The 12,791-nt window shown below is 37.3% G+C and overlaps 1 protein-coding gene across 2 annotated transcripts in view; it reads left to right on the top strand.

Moving 5' to 3' along the window:
* KANK1 (KN motif and ankyrin repeat domains 1) overlaps positions 1–12,791 on the top strand; it is a 253,086-nt gene that overhangs the window by 76,198 nt on the left and 164,097 nt on the right. For both annotated transcript variants that reach the window (XM_027839287.1, XM_027839288.1), the window contains exon 2: positions 11,134–11,248. The gene's annotated coding sequence lies outside the window, so the exon portion shown is untranslated. The remainder of the gene's footprint in view (positions 1–11,133; positions 11,249–12,791) is intronic.

The following is a 12,791-nucleotide window of genomic DNA, read 5'->3' on the forward strand; positions in this document are numbered from 1 at the left end:
AATCAGGAATACCCAAATTCAGATTCAGCCTCCAGATGGAGGTGTGACCCTGGGCACACTACCAGTTTACTCATCTGTAAAATGGATATAACAATAGCCACCTGCTTCCCCAAGTTGTTGTGAGGATCAAATGACATATTTGTGAAGCATTTTGCAAACTATAATATACTATATATTTGTTAGCTATCATTAAGTATTTCTTTGTTGTTGTTCATTTAGTAGTGCCTGACTCTTTATGACCCCATGGACTATAACATGCCAGGCCCTTCTATCTTCCACTGTCTCCTGAAGTCTGTCCAAGCTCATGTTCATTGCTTCCATGACACTGTCCATCTTATCCTCTGTTGTCCCCTTTTCCTTTTTGTCTTCAATTTTTTCTGACATCAGGGTCTTTTCCATTGAGTCCTGTCTTCTCATCATTCAGCCAAAGTATTTAAGCTTCAGCTTCAGTATTTGTCCTTCCACTGAATAGTTTGAATTAATTTCTTTAAGTATTGACTGATTTGATCTCCTTGCTATCCAAGGGACTCTCAAAAGTCTTCTCCAGGGGGCAGCTAGGTGGCGCATTGGATAGAGCACCGGCCTTGGAGTCAGGAGGACCTGAGTTCAAGACCAGATATTTGACACTTACTAGCTGTGTGACCCTGGGCAAGTCACTTAACCCCAATTGCCTTGCCAAAAAAAAAAAAATAATAGTGTTCTCCAGCACCACAATTCAGAAGCATCTATTCTGTGGGGCTCAGCTTTCCTTGTGGTCCAGCTCTCACAGCCATATATTGGAATACACAGCCATATACTGGAATTACCATAGCTTTGACTGTGCAGACCTTTGTTGGTGCCTGCTATGTGTCAAGTAGAAACTCATTCTAATGGGAGAGACAACATGAAAACAATATACACCAGATATTTACAAGGTAGATTTTGGAGGTGATACCAGAGTAAAGGCAGTAGGGTGGAAAAAAAGTGTGATTGGGAAGGATTTCTTGCCTTTTTGTGGGATTTGAGCTGAACAATTTTATCACAATTTTATAGAATTGGAAACCAAGGCTTATAGATGTTAGTTTACTTAGCCCAAGGTATGTAGTAAGTAGCAAAGGCAGCTAGTACTTGAACCCTAGCTGCTTCTGGCTCCACTCCCATTCTCTTTTCATTAAAAAAATTTTTTCCCCGTTATCTTTTTATTGTAGCATACCAGGGACAGAGGGATGAATGTATAGTGAATTTAGTGCCAAAAGGCCCTGTTGCTGATATACTCTTCGGTAATTTACTTCTTTCTCATAAAGGTGGAATGTGAAGGCATGTGTAGCATGCCCTCCTGGGGAGTTTGACAACGTAGAGGTCACTCTGCAACATGAGTTACTAAATCAAAGGCTGAAAGATTTCTTACCCCACTCCCAAACCCTTAGAAAAATCATCCTCTCCTTCTCTATTCCCACCAGTTTCCTTTGATTGGTATGCACTCCTCATGAAACATTTTCAATGATTTCTACACTGATAACAGTGACACACTTCACAGCCCACAGTTTGCACTTACCTTTCCATCTGATATGTTCTCACTCACTGTTATTGGTTCATGGAGGGTGAGTACAAAAAACAATCATTAAAAATAGGTTGGTGCCTTTTTTCTTTTCTTTCTTTCTTTCTTTCTTTTTTTTTTTACTGTCTCTTACAATCTCTTCCCAGTACTCTGACCACACAGCCTCTCAGTAACAAAGGAAAATAAATAAACAAGATAAAGTCACAGAGATGCCTCTGACAGTTTATCCAACATCAGTACCCATAATGGTTCTTAAGAACCCATACTGATACTTGCATTTGATCTGAGTTCGGCTGCCCTTTAGTGTTGTTTCAATTAATTATTGTAGTCATTGTGTACTTTGTACTCCTGATGCTCTTTTCTTCTTTTTGCATCAGTTCATATTATGTTTCCTGTGTTTCTCTTATTCTTTATGTTTGTTATTTTTTATGGCACAATAATACTGCCAGGTATTGTATCGCATACACATATAGGTTGGCAAAGAGGGCGATACTGCTCCCTAAGGGGTGCTGAAACAATCCAGGGGGGCTGTAGTAGCCTTGGGTGCAGTTGGGAGGCATTGAATAAAAATAAGGGGGTAGTGGAAGCATAAGGAAAGAAGAGAGAAGAAAATTTTGAGAAACCGTTCGTACGTGTTTCATCTGTTGTGTAAGAAAGTTAATGTCATAGTGTTTACATTATTTTCCAAATATACGCAAAAATGCAAGTTATAACTGATCAGTGGTCAAGCCACTGACAGGTCTTAACAAGCCAGTGTTGGCAGGTGAGTGTGTCATGCATTGTCACACATTGCCACGCATTGTCACACATTGCCAGGAAGTCTAGCATGCACTGGCAGGAATATATGTGTGTAATGATTTATTTATAGTATGATATTATATAATTACGTGATGCAATATTGTGTCTTTAAAATTTCAGTGCAGAAAAAACCCCACAAATTTACAATAAATTGTTAAAGTTAAGATGCATCATTTTTTTTTCTTTCGGCTAAACAATTGGGATTGAGTGACTTGCCTAAGGTCACACAGTTAGTGACTATCATGTGTCTGAGACTGGATTTGAACTCAGGTCCTCCTGACTCCAGCGCCAGTGCTCTATCCACTGCACCACCTAGCTGCCCATAAGATGCATCATTTTAAAAATATATATATTTTATATTTTTTGAAAAGACACAAATTTTAAAAAAAGTTAACGGATTAAAGCAAGTAGATTTTCAGGGGGATACTGAGTAATTTTTTTTAAAGGGGGTAGTAGGCCAAATAAGTTCGAGTACCTCTAGTATACCACAATGGGTCATCCATTTGATTTCTAGTGTTCTGCTACTGCATACAAGGCACAAAATTATGAATATAGAGGAAGTGTGATATAGCTGGCCTCAGAATACATACCTGGTTGTGTGTCTCAAGGCAATCACTTAACCTCTTACTACTCTGAGCAAATCCCTAGACGATACTTTGCAGAAAAGCTCCAAGCACCATTGGTACTAGAAGTTCTCCACTCTTAGCTCCCTACGCTAAAGACATCACAGGTCCAGTCCCCATCCCTGGCCTTATGACTTTTGATATACATGAAAACTTTCTGTCTTTAAACTCCTTTGGCGTGTATGTTCAGTAGTGAGCATTTTGGAATTAGTCAAGAAAGGTTTTCTAGAAAGGTTAGACCAGTTTACTGCTCTTCTATTTAGTGTGGCTAATGTCCCATAGCCCTTCTAGTGTCGACTACTGCATCTTTTATCATCTTTGCTATTTTAAGGATATAGAAGTAGATTTGGAGGAATCTTGAAAGCAGTCTTGTGCATCCTCATTTTATAGGGGAGGATACAGACTCAAACTGGCATAGGTCACAGTGGTGTCAGAAGTGGAATTTGAACCCAGGTCTTCCGTTTCAGAAGCCAGTGCTCTTTCCTTTGTCCTACTCTGCTTACCTACATAATGGGTTTGAAGTCAAAACTCCAGAGTTTTAAATTTCATTCTTTTATTTTTAGGGATTACAAGGGAATTTTTAAAAAAATTGGTTAGCTATCCTCCATCACTTCAAGCATTTATGCTAGATTATTTTGAAGAGAACTTGCTCCTTCTAAACTTAGAAATTCTTCATTATAATAGTTTTGACATGTAATTGGAAAAATATATAAACATTTTTAAAAAAATGAAATTCCAAAAGAAAAATGGAGAGATTCTTTATTATCATCAGAAGATAACTCAGAGTTGTCACGAGAGAGCCTTAAAGCCTTGTACAAATGCTGGCTATTTAATATTGATAATGATTTGATGGTTTTTAAACATTATTGCTTATTTATTTTTAACGTTCTTTTCTTTTTAAATTGAGTTCCAAATTCTTTCCCACCCCTGCTCCACCCACTGAGAAGGCAAGCAAAATAAAATCAATTTATACATGTGAAATAATGCAAAACATTTCCATATTAGCCATATTACAAAAAGAAAAGCCCCCCCCAAAAAAGTGAGACAGTTATACTTCAATTTGCACTCAGAGTTCCTCCCTCTGGCGGAATAACTTAATGTTGATAATAATAGTAATAATTGTTGTTAATGCTAATAGTTCATATGGGCCTTATTTTGTTTCTGTGAGGTAACACAGGCAGGTCAGTGTTACCAGACACTCTGTTTCCTCAGGGTAAGCTATACTAATGTCTAATTGTGGAACAACCACCCTCCTGTGACTAACGTGCCTTGAGCTTAGCATAGAATTGTACAGTTAGAAGATACCTTACCCATCACCTGTTCCACACCCCTCTCCCACCCAGGCTGCCTCATTTCTCATTTTACAGATGGAGAAGCTGTTAATTAATTATTGATATTATTTTCATTAATTTTAATTATTATAATAATCACAATAATTTTTATAATAATTTGTGGCTTTAATTAAATTTATAAAAAGGAAATTTATAATAATATAAGGGTTGTTATTAATTATTAATATTAATAAAAAGATAGTAATATCATTAGGGACTGGCTGAGACACAGCCCCATTGCTATGTACTTGTTCTCTCTTTGCTAGCTCTCTTCTCCAATGCCTGGGGTGCCAACACTGCTTTTTTTTTTTTAAACTCTCCCTTGCTTTTCTTCCTTATTGCCTTTTCTTTCTTCCGTCCAATGTTTCTCAACTTCCTTATGAAAAGGTTGGCCCACTGGAAGAGAATTGCCAGCCAATTAGCATTCCTTCCTTCCCTAGGCCGAAATGACCAATCATTGTGGAACACCTCTTCTCAGCATGATCCCTTGTTGTTTGCACCCTCACTGCCAAAAGGGTTTTCTTTTTGTGTTTCTGGTTTTCTTTCAGCCAATTCCCAGCCTCGAGCTGTCCTGGGAGACCTGAAGGTTTTGTAGATGTGTTCCATGAATAAAAAATAAAGTATATTTAATTGTGCTGGGATGTTCTCCTGTCTTATTTTTGTTGTTTGTTTTTTTAAGAAGCCAGTGAGTTCCTGTAAGAAATCTGACTTGGGGCAAGACAGAGTAATTCTTTGCATATAGATTTATGATCTTCTGTCCTATTTTTGTTGCTGTTGTTGTTCAGTCATTTCAGTCGTGTCCAACTGTTTGTGACCCCATTTGGGGTTTTCTTGGCAAAGATACCTAAGTGGTTTTCCATTTCCTTCTCCAACTCATTTTACAGATGGGGAAACTAAGGCAAACAGGGTTAAGTGACTGGCCCAGGGTCATATATCTAGTAAGTGTCTGAGGCCGGATTTGAACTCAGGAAGATGACTCTTCTTGATTCTAGGCTCATCACTCCATCCATTGTACTATCTTCTGTCCTCTTAGTGATTATGAATTAACTGTAAATGAACATCACCAATCTCTCTTGTGACCCAATTACCAACCACTTAGTCTGGCATTCATTTTGCAGGCTGGTTTCCCCAAAGGACAGCAATTGTACAACTATGGAATTTTGAGAGGAAAGAAAATTAAATAATAAAAGCATTTGGAAAGTTCTGAGCTCTTAACTCAGGGGGATTCCAGTAGAATGAAATGGCCTTACTTTCCGTATTATTGAAAAAAAGTTCACTTGTGCAACCAGCTGATTGCAAACTTTCTGCAACTATATATTCATCTAGAATTTCATGATGAGTTGCACATAAAATATTTATATATAGGAGGGCTGTGCTGCCACTCTCCTGCAGTTTAGATTTAGGTATCCATTGTGTAGGAGAAGTGGACGGACATTGGACATCCGGAACTGTTTGGAGTTTTTGTTTATTTGTTTTTTGCCATGGGATTACAGTTGTATTCACTGATAAAGTGGCCTTGGTTTTGAGGTAATATTTCTTTACTGACATTTCAACTTCACAGTAAGGGGAGACACTCCCAAGAGGGCAGGACAGGAGGGTTAATTTGGTATAGAAAGTAGTAAGTTCATGGTTATGGGGTGAACGATATACTTTGCCCTTGGCAGAGCTACTAAAGTAAGGAGCAGTGTTACTGATGAAAGGGAAACATGTTGTTTTAGAGTCATGTTTATTATAAACAGTGTTGGAGAACCAAACGTCAATGCTATTGGTGTTCATTTTTCTTAAAGTTGACAACTTGCAAAATGTTCTTCTCACAACAAAACCCTGAGAGGTATAGGTAGGATAACTGTTCTCATTTTTACAGATAAGGAAGGTGAGGTGCGGAGAGGTGAAGCGACTACCAGATGGTTAGAGGATTGCCACATTCAGAGCTAGAAAGGGTGGTTTAGGGGAAAGTTCAGTTTAATAGCTTTAGTTTAATAGCTCAGTGTCAGTCACTCATCAGAGTTTTAGTTTCCTTAACCCTAAAATTATAGTATTGTTATGAGAATCTAATATTTGGAGGTGAGGGAGAAAAGACCTGTGATTTCGTTGCTATAGAGAACTCCTGATGTAGAAATACCCTCTGCTCACGCAGATCTTTGTCTGCCTACTTCTGAAAAGTAATGATTTGCCCAGGGTCAGACAGATTGCCAGTAAGTATTAAGGATAACCTTGAACCCGGGTCTCCTGACAAGGACGCTAAGGGTCTCAAAACTAGACTCCTCCTGATCCGTTGAGATAGTATCTGAAACAGTATTTGAACCCAGGTCTTAAAGGTGCTATACAATGTTAGGTGCTGCTTTTAGGCCAACTCCTTTATTTTATGGATGTGGAAACTGAGATTTAGAGACATAAAATAACTTGTCCAAGGTCACATAGTAAAAGGTAATGAAGAGCAGGGCTGTTTACACTGCACCGTTCGGCCGCTCACAAACTACAATCAACACTTTTTAAAAATAATACCTAGTTTAGTTATTCATGGTATAAATAATACTTAGGAAAAAACAACAACTGTAAATTATTATATTAGATCACTCAAAGTGAGTAGCCACAGTTTCTAACTGAAAGGCTTTTTTGATTTGTGGACTCGACTCATTTTAAATTCTGTTGGCTGGCCAGCTGATTTAAAGTAGATTAGAGACTCACATTTGCTAGAGCAAGGGTAGGAGAAGAATTAGTTGTTCTAATTCAATAGTTAAGTATTCACAGTTCTGCAAAGCCAGGCCAGCCTCGTCTGCCATACTGTAAGCCGTGCTGTTTATGAAGTCAGTGCTTAGACTGGCAATAGAAGAACTCTTTGGGGAGCCAAGACTTAAGGGTCAGATGGATAAATGGGATTCTGTTTATTTTTACCTGTTTTTGACAAATGTAAGACACAATGCCTGTCCTCATGGATCTAGTAGAGGGATAAGATGAACACAGGTTACTATAATGTAATATCACATGATAAATATTTAACGTTTTTTAAATCAATAAGTATTTATTTAATTAATTATTTTGGCTAGCCAATGGGGTTAAGTGATTTGTGCAGGGTCACACAGCTAGTAAGTGTGTTATGTGTCTGAGGTCACATTTGAACTCAGGTCTTCCTAAATTCAGAGCCAGTGCTCTATCCACTGTGCCACCTAGCTACCCCTCAACAAATATTTATTAAGTATTTATTATGTGCCAGGGATAGGGCCAGGTGCTGAGGATACAAGGAATTAAAATAATTCCTGCCCTCAAAGAGTTTTCATTCTAATGGAGGAAAGCCGATGGATGGAGATTATCTATGTATCTATGTGTATTTATGTATCTTTCTATCTCTTTCTCTATCTATCTCTCTGTCTCTCTATTTGTCTATGTATTTCTATCCATGGGGATGGATATACACAGTACACACACATACACATACATACAAATAGATATATATATATACACACATACACATACATGCACAAAATAGATACCAGATTTATTTAGAGAATAAAGCAATAACAGACGGGGGGGAGAGGAAAGACTTCTGGAGAAAGCTAAGCCTTGAAGGAAGTTAGTGTTGCTAAGAGCAGCGGTGAGGAGAGAGGATATTCAGGGCATTGGGGACATACCATTCAAAGAAACAGAGCCAGAAGAGGAAGTGGAAAGAACAGTTAGAAAGCCCATTTGGCTGGATTCTACTGTGTGTGAAAGGTGGTAATGTGTGATAAGTAGACTGAAAAGATAGGATTGGGTCAGGTTTTGATAGGCCAAGTAGATGACTTAATATATTTTCTCCTAAAAGGAATAGAGAGCCACTGAAGTTTATTGAGTATGGGACTGACATGGTCAGATGTGCTCCAGGAAAGTCACTAGCATTTATGTGGAAGATGCATTGAAAAGGGAGAGGCCGATTAAGGGATGATGGGGCTGATTAGTGTGGTGACCATGTAGGTAGAGAGAAGGGGATATGAAGATTTTAGGGAGCCTCTGAATTTGGATGAGAAAAAAATGACATCTTTATTTTCACCTAGCCCTTAACTGAAATGTTGCACTTACTTAAATTAAGAATTTTTCAATAAAGTCATTCCTCTGAGAAGGAGGCTTCCTTTGCACAGGCTTCACCAGACAAAGAGGTCCATGACAGAAAAGAAGTTAAGAACGTTTGGTCTAAGCAGGTGCTCCATAGTATTCCTCCTCCCCCCCCCCACTCCCAACCCCTTGACTTTAGTATTGTGTAATGGAAAGAGTGTTGAATTTGGAGTCCAGAAAAACCTTGGTTTGAATTCTGGCTCTGACACTCTGACTTTAGGGAAGTAAATACCTCATGGGGTTATTGTCATGGGTACACTTTGTAAACCTTAAAGAATTTTATAAATGAGTTGTTACTAGTAAATTAATGTTTAAATAAATAAATTTAAATATATTTAATAAATGACACAATGTAGTGGCAAGAATGATGAACTTGGAATCTGGAAAGACCTAGGGTTTGAATCCCACCCCAGCACATAAAAAGCTGTGTGATCATAAACAAACCTTTGACACTCTGTGCCTCAGTTTCTTTATCTGTAAAATGGGGATGATAGTAACAGTAGCACCTCATCTCATAAGAGTGTTGCAAGGATCAAATGATATAGTATACATGAAGAGCTTTGTAGATCCTGAAAGGCTATATAAAAAATGTCTGCAAATATTAACTCTTGACTGTGTACCTAATTAGCTGACTGTTTAAACAGTACAAGACAAGAGATGATAGTTATCCCTTCCACATCTCAGCTTTCCACATCGTGGTTTGGATATATTTCAGGTCAGCATAAAAAATTAAATGGAAATTTTGGAGGAGTTTTGTGGAAGCTGCAGATGACATGCAAAGGCCATTAGATGACACAGAAAAAGGTTAGAAACTCAGAAATGCATAAAATATACGTAGAGTATTGTATAATATCAACATATTTTATCATTTAATACCATAATAATTCAGACTTCTTCTCTGGTACGAAGGGAAGGCCAAAAAAATTTGTGCATAGTTTCCAGGTTGTAGAAGTGGTCCCCCCATCCCCCATGATGTGGAAGGGATAACTGTAGTCTAAATTTGATAATATGGGGCCACCATTGTGCTTTGTGACATATTACTTGCTAATTCTGTCATAGTTAAAACTCTGAACTAGATGATAGATCTGATGCTGTATGACATTTCTTATGTTATTAAAGATATACTTGCCTTCGAATATCTGCCTGTGAATTTTAGTTCCAGGTACTCCTAGACACTCGTCAGCTAGGTTAAGTCAGAGGTTTCAGATTTCTGTAGATAATATTACCAATATTTATGCTAGTCCTTTGTACTTAACCTCTCTCCAAATGGAGGGAAAAAGTGTAGATTGATAAATAAACTTTAGCTTAAAGCATAAATGTTTATAAGTAAGAGATTTTTTCAGAATTCAATACTTTTTTTCAAAAAAAAGTCAAAATAAATAGTATTCATATGTAATAAAACTAGAAAAAACTTCAAAGATATGCAATTTTGCTTGAAAAAAAGAATTAATTTGTTGGGTATTCTATAAATATTGAAATAATTTTAGGGTTTTGATGATAGTTTTAGTTATTTTTTTTTAGCTCATACCTTGTAACTCAGAAGTAATTATAACAAAAGTATTACCTGAATTTAAAAAGAATTGCTAACCATTATTTGATTGAATTCCATTTGATAAAACTTGTCAAAAAATTAACTTTGGGAAATTACATTATTTTACTCTATTTATAAAGTACACATTAAAAAAAAACAACTAACTTGTATTTCTATGCTTCTGTTTTAGGTACATAATACAAGACCCCAAAATCAAAAAACTTACTAAGCAGTTAGGGGGATACCACTAATATGCAAGAAATAATTAGTGCATGGTCAAAAATATATTTTAACTAAAGACTAATTTGTTTGGTATGGATAAGTGCTTGGTGTACAGAACTCGAATAGAATTACGGAACCTTGGAGTTGGACAGGACCTCAGACACTATTATTCAATATACGAAGTAGTATTTTCCTCCACAATATCTTAGAGACAATTGGTCGCCCAACCAAGGATGGAGAAGAGAGCGCCTCCAAAGGCCATTTTTCTTTTTGAAAGCAGTAATTGTGACAACACTTCCTTCTTAAAGCCAAAATTTGCTTGTCTTACCCATTATTTTTTAATTTTGCCTTCTGGCACCAAGCACAGCAAACCCAATACAGTCCTTCAAATATTTGAAGGCAATGATTGTGTCTCCAGTAAGTCTTCTCTAGGCCTACAAATTATCCCCCTATGGCAGGCTTTCAATTTCTCACACCATCCTGATTTGCCCTCTTCTGGACGAGTTCCACTTTGTCAGTATTTTTCCTGGTGCCCAGAATTAAACCCAGTTCTTCTGAGCATGAACTTGGTGTTGAGCATATAGAGTTCAGAGTTACGGAGAAGCAAGAGTGTGAGGCTGAGATGTCACTATTTGGCTGAAATTGGACTTTTTTGAAGAGACAACTTCATTGGGAAGGAAAGGAGAGGCATAACTACTTCCCTTTAAGTAGAAGAGCACAGACCTAAGATTCCATCTTTGGAAAGGAAACCTTCCCTGTTTCTGAGCATTTCTGGGAGAAGCTGACCACAGCATTGAAAATTCTGAAAAACCTTCCTTTATCTAGGCTTGCCTCTGGGCCTTTCTTTGTTATATCTACACCAATTACTGTAAGCTAATGAGGTTTCTCTGTATTACATGTCATTATTAGATTTCCCTGGTGCTTGATTTAGTACTGTTTTATTTATGTCTTACTTGAAACATGTTCCGATGTATCTAAATGATATTTTCTTTCACATTTCAGGATGGTTTTTGTGGAATTGAATGGACTGCTTTACTGAACCGTTGATTTATTTCCATTCACCTGATATTGTAACAGTACTTACTTGATTTAAAAATCTTCGACGTACACAAATAAGGTAAGCTTTTTCGTGGTGTGGTTTGGTAATTCAAAATGAAAAGGTTTATTTTTGGTTTGGAAACATGTTAAATGTATTCTTTTCTTTTTTTTTGCCTCAGGCATCTATCTTACAGTCTGCTAAAGAGTTTATTTTATTAAATGAGCATGTATGTGTTCACAAAGATATGTAGGATTAGAATTGAACCATGTGTTTTGGTACCAAAGAATGAGATTCGTCATTACTTAGCTTAAATTAACAAAAAGCTGAAATGCTAGTCAGATCAACCCCTTATCCTAAGAATTACACTGAACTATCCAATATGGCAAATGCATATTAAAGAAATAAGGCCATTAGGGTAACAAAGAAAAATAGAGATAAAGCAATCACATTCATGTTTGTGAAGTTGTCATTTTTAAGAGGCCCTTTTTTATGTTGTTTTTAAAGAAAAGAACATTTCACTTTTTATCTCTAATTAATGGAGAAAATTTAGTCTGGTTGTAAATGTTTCAGACTTTCTTAAATAATATTTTGACATTTCATTAAAGAGTTTTCCCCTCCCCTCCGTGGCATAGATCAGCTGAAAATAATTAGTCCAAATTTCAAAAGTACTTGATTGGTTTTCAAAGCTATTTGTAAAATGTCAGCATCCAGTAAAAAGGACTTTTCTGGTCTTATTACACAGCAAATAGCTGTAATTCTTTGTCCTTCTGTCAAGTATAATGAATTGGCTCCTGTGCTTGTAAGGCTGTTGGAAGTTTGTAGGGCATAGGTCTCTATAGTTATTTGTCTAGGCTTAGCCCAAATGGGTTCACGTGGAGTCGGACATGACTTAAATGACCGAACAATAGTAGCTTCCTAGAGAGTAAAGGCTATGGGATTGAAGGGAAATTTGAGAAGGCTTCAGAGGAAATAGAAAAACTATGGAGGTAGGCTAGAGGATGATGGTCAAGGCTCTTTTCTGAAAGAGTTCTAGAAGAAATAACATACAGATTTTTGTTTAGGGATTCATTTCTTTTTCCTTCCTTCCTTCTGAATGATATAACCTCTGTGAAAACTTCTCAGGGTGGTGATGAAAAGACTGTCTCGAAACTAGAGATAGGCTCTGAGAGAACGAACAGGCCATAAGCTTAAATTATCTAAACCTATAGGAATTCGGCCCTAAAAATTCCCTCCTGATCGCCACTGCCACGTCAGCATTAGGTATACTAAATAAAGACATGTATGTTTGGATTGGCTATACCCTTTTTCCTTGTTCTTTGGGAATGGGAAAGATTTTCACACCTAGAATATAAGCCTGCCTCCCAGCAAATGGGAATGGGAAAGATTTTCGCGCCTAGAATGTAAATCCCGCCTCTCAGCCAATGGGAATAAGGGATAGTGGCGGGGTGGTAGTTTCTTGTTTACATTAAGATATATAACCTTGCTTTGTCCTTTGTGCCTGGCCTCTCTCCTGCTGGTAGTGTACTGGAGGAGTAGATGCCTCTTCTTGCGAGATTGTAATAAAGAGTAACTTTTTGTTTCCACCTTGAGAAGTCTCTGAATTTAATTGTGTTATCCATCC

Source organism: Vombatus ursinus, unplaced genomic scaffold (assembly GCF_900497805.2).
Source record: "Vombatus ursinus unplaced genomic scaffold, bare-nosed wombat genome assembly UNPS02014832.1, whole genome shotgun sequence".
NCBI lineage: Eukaryota > Metazoa > Chordata > Mammalia > Diprotodontia > Vombatidae > Vombatus > Vombatus ursinus.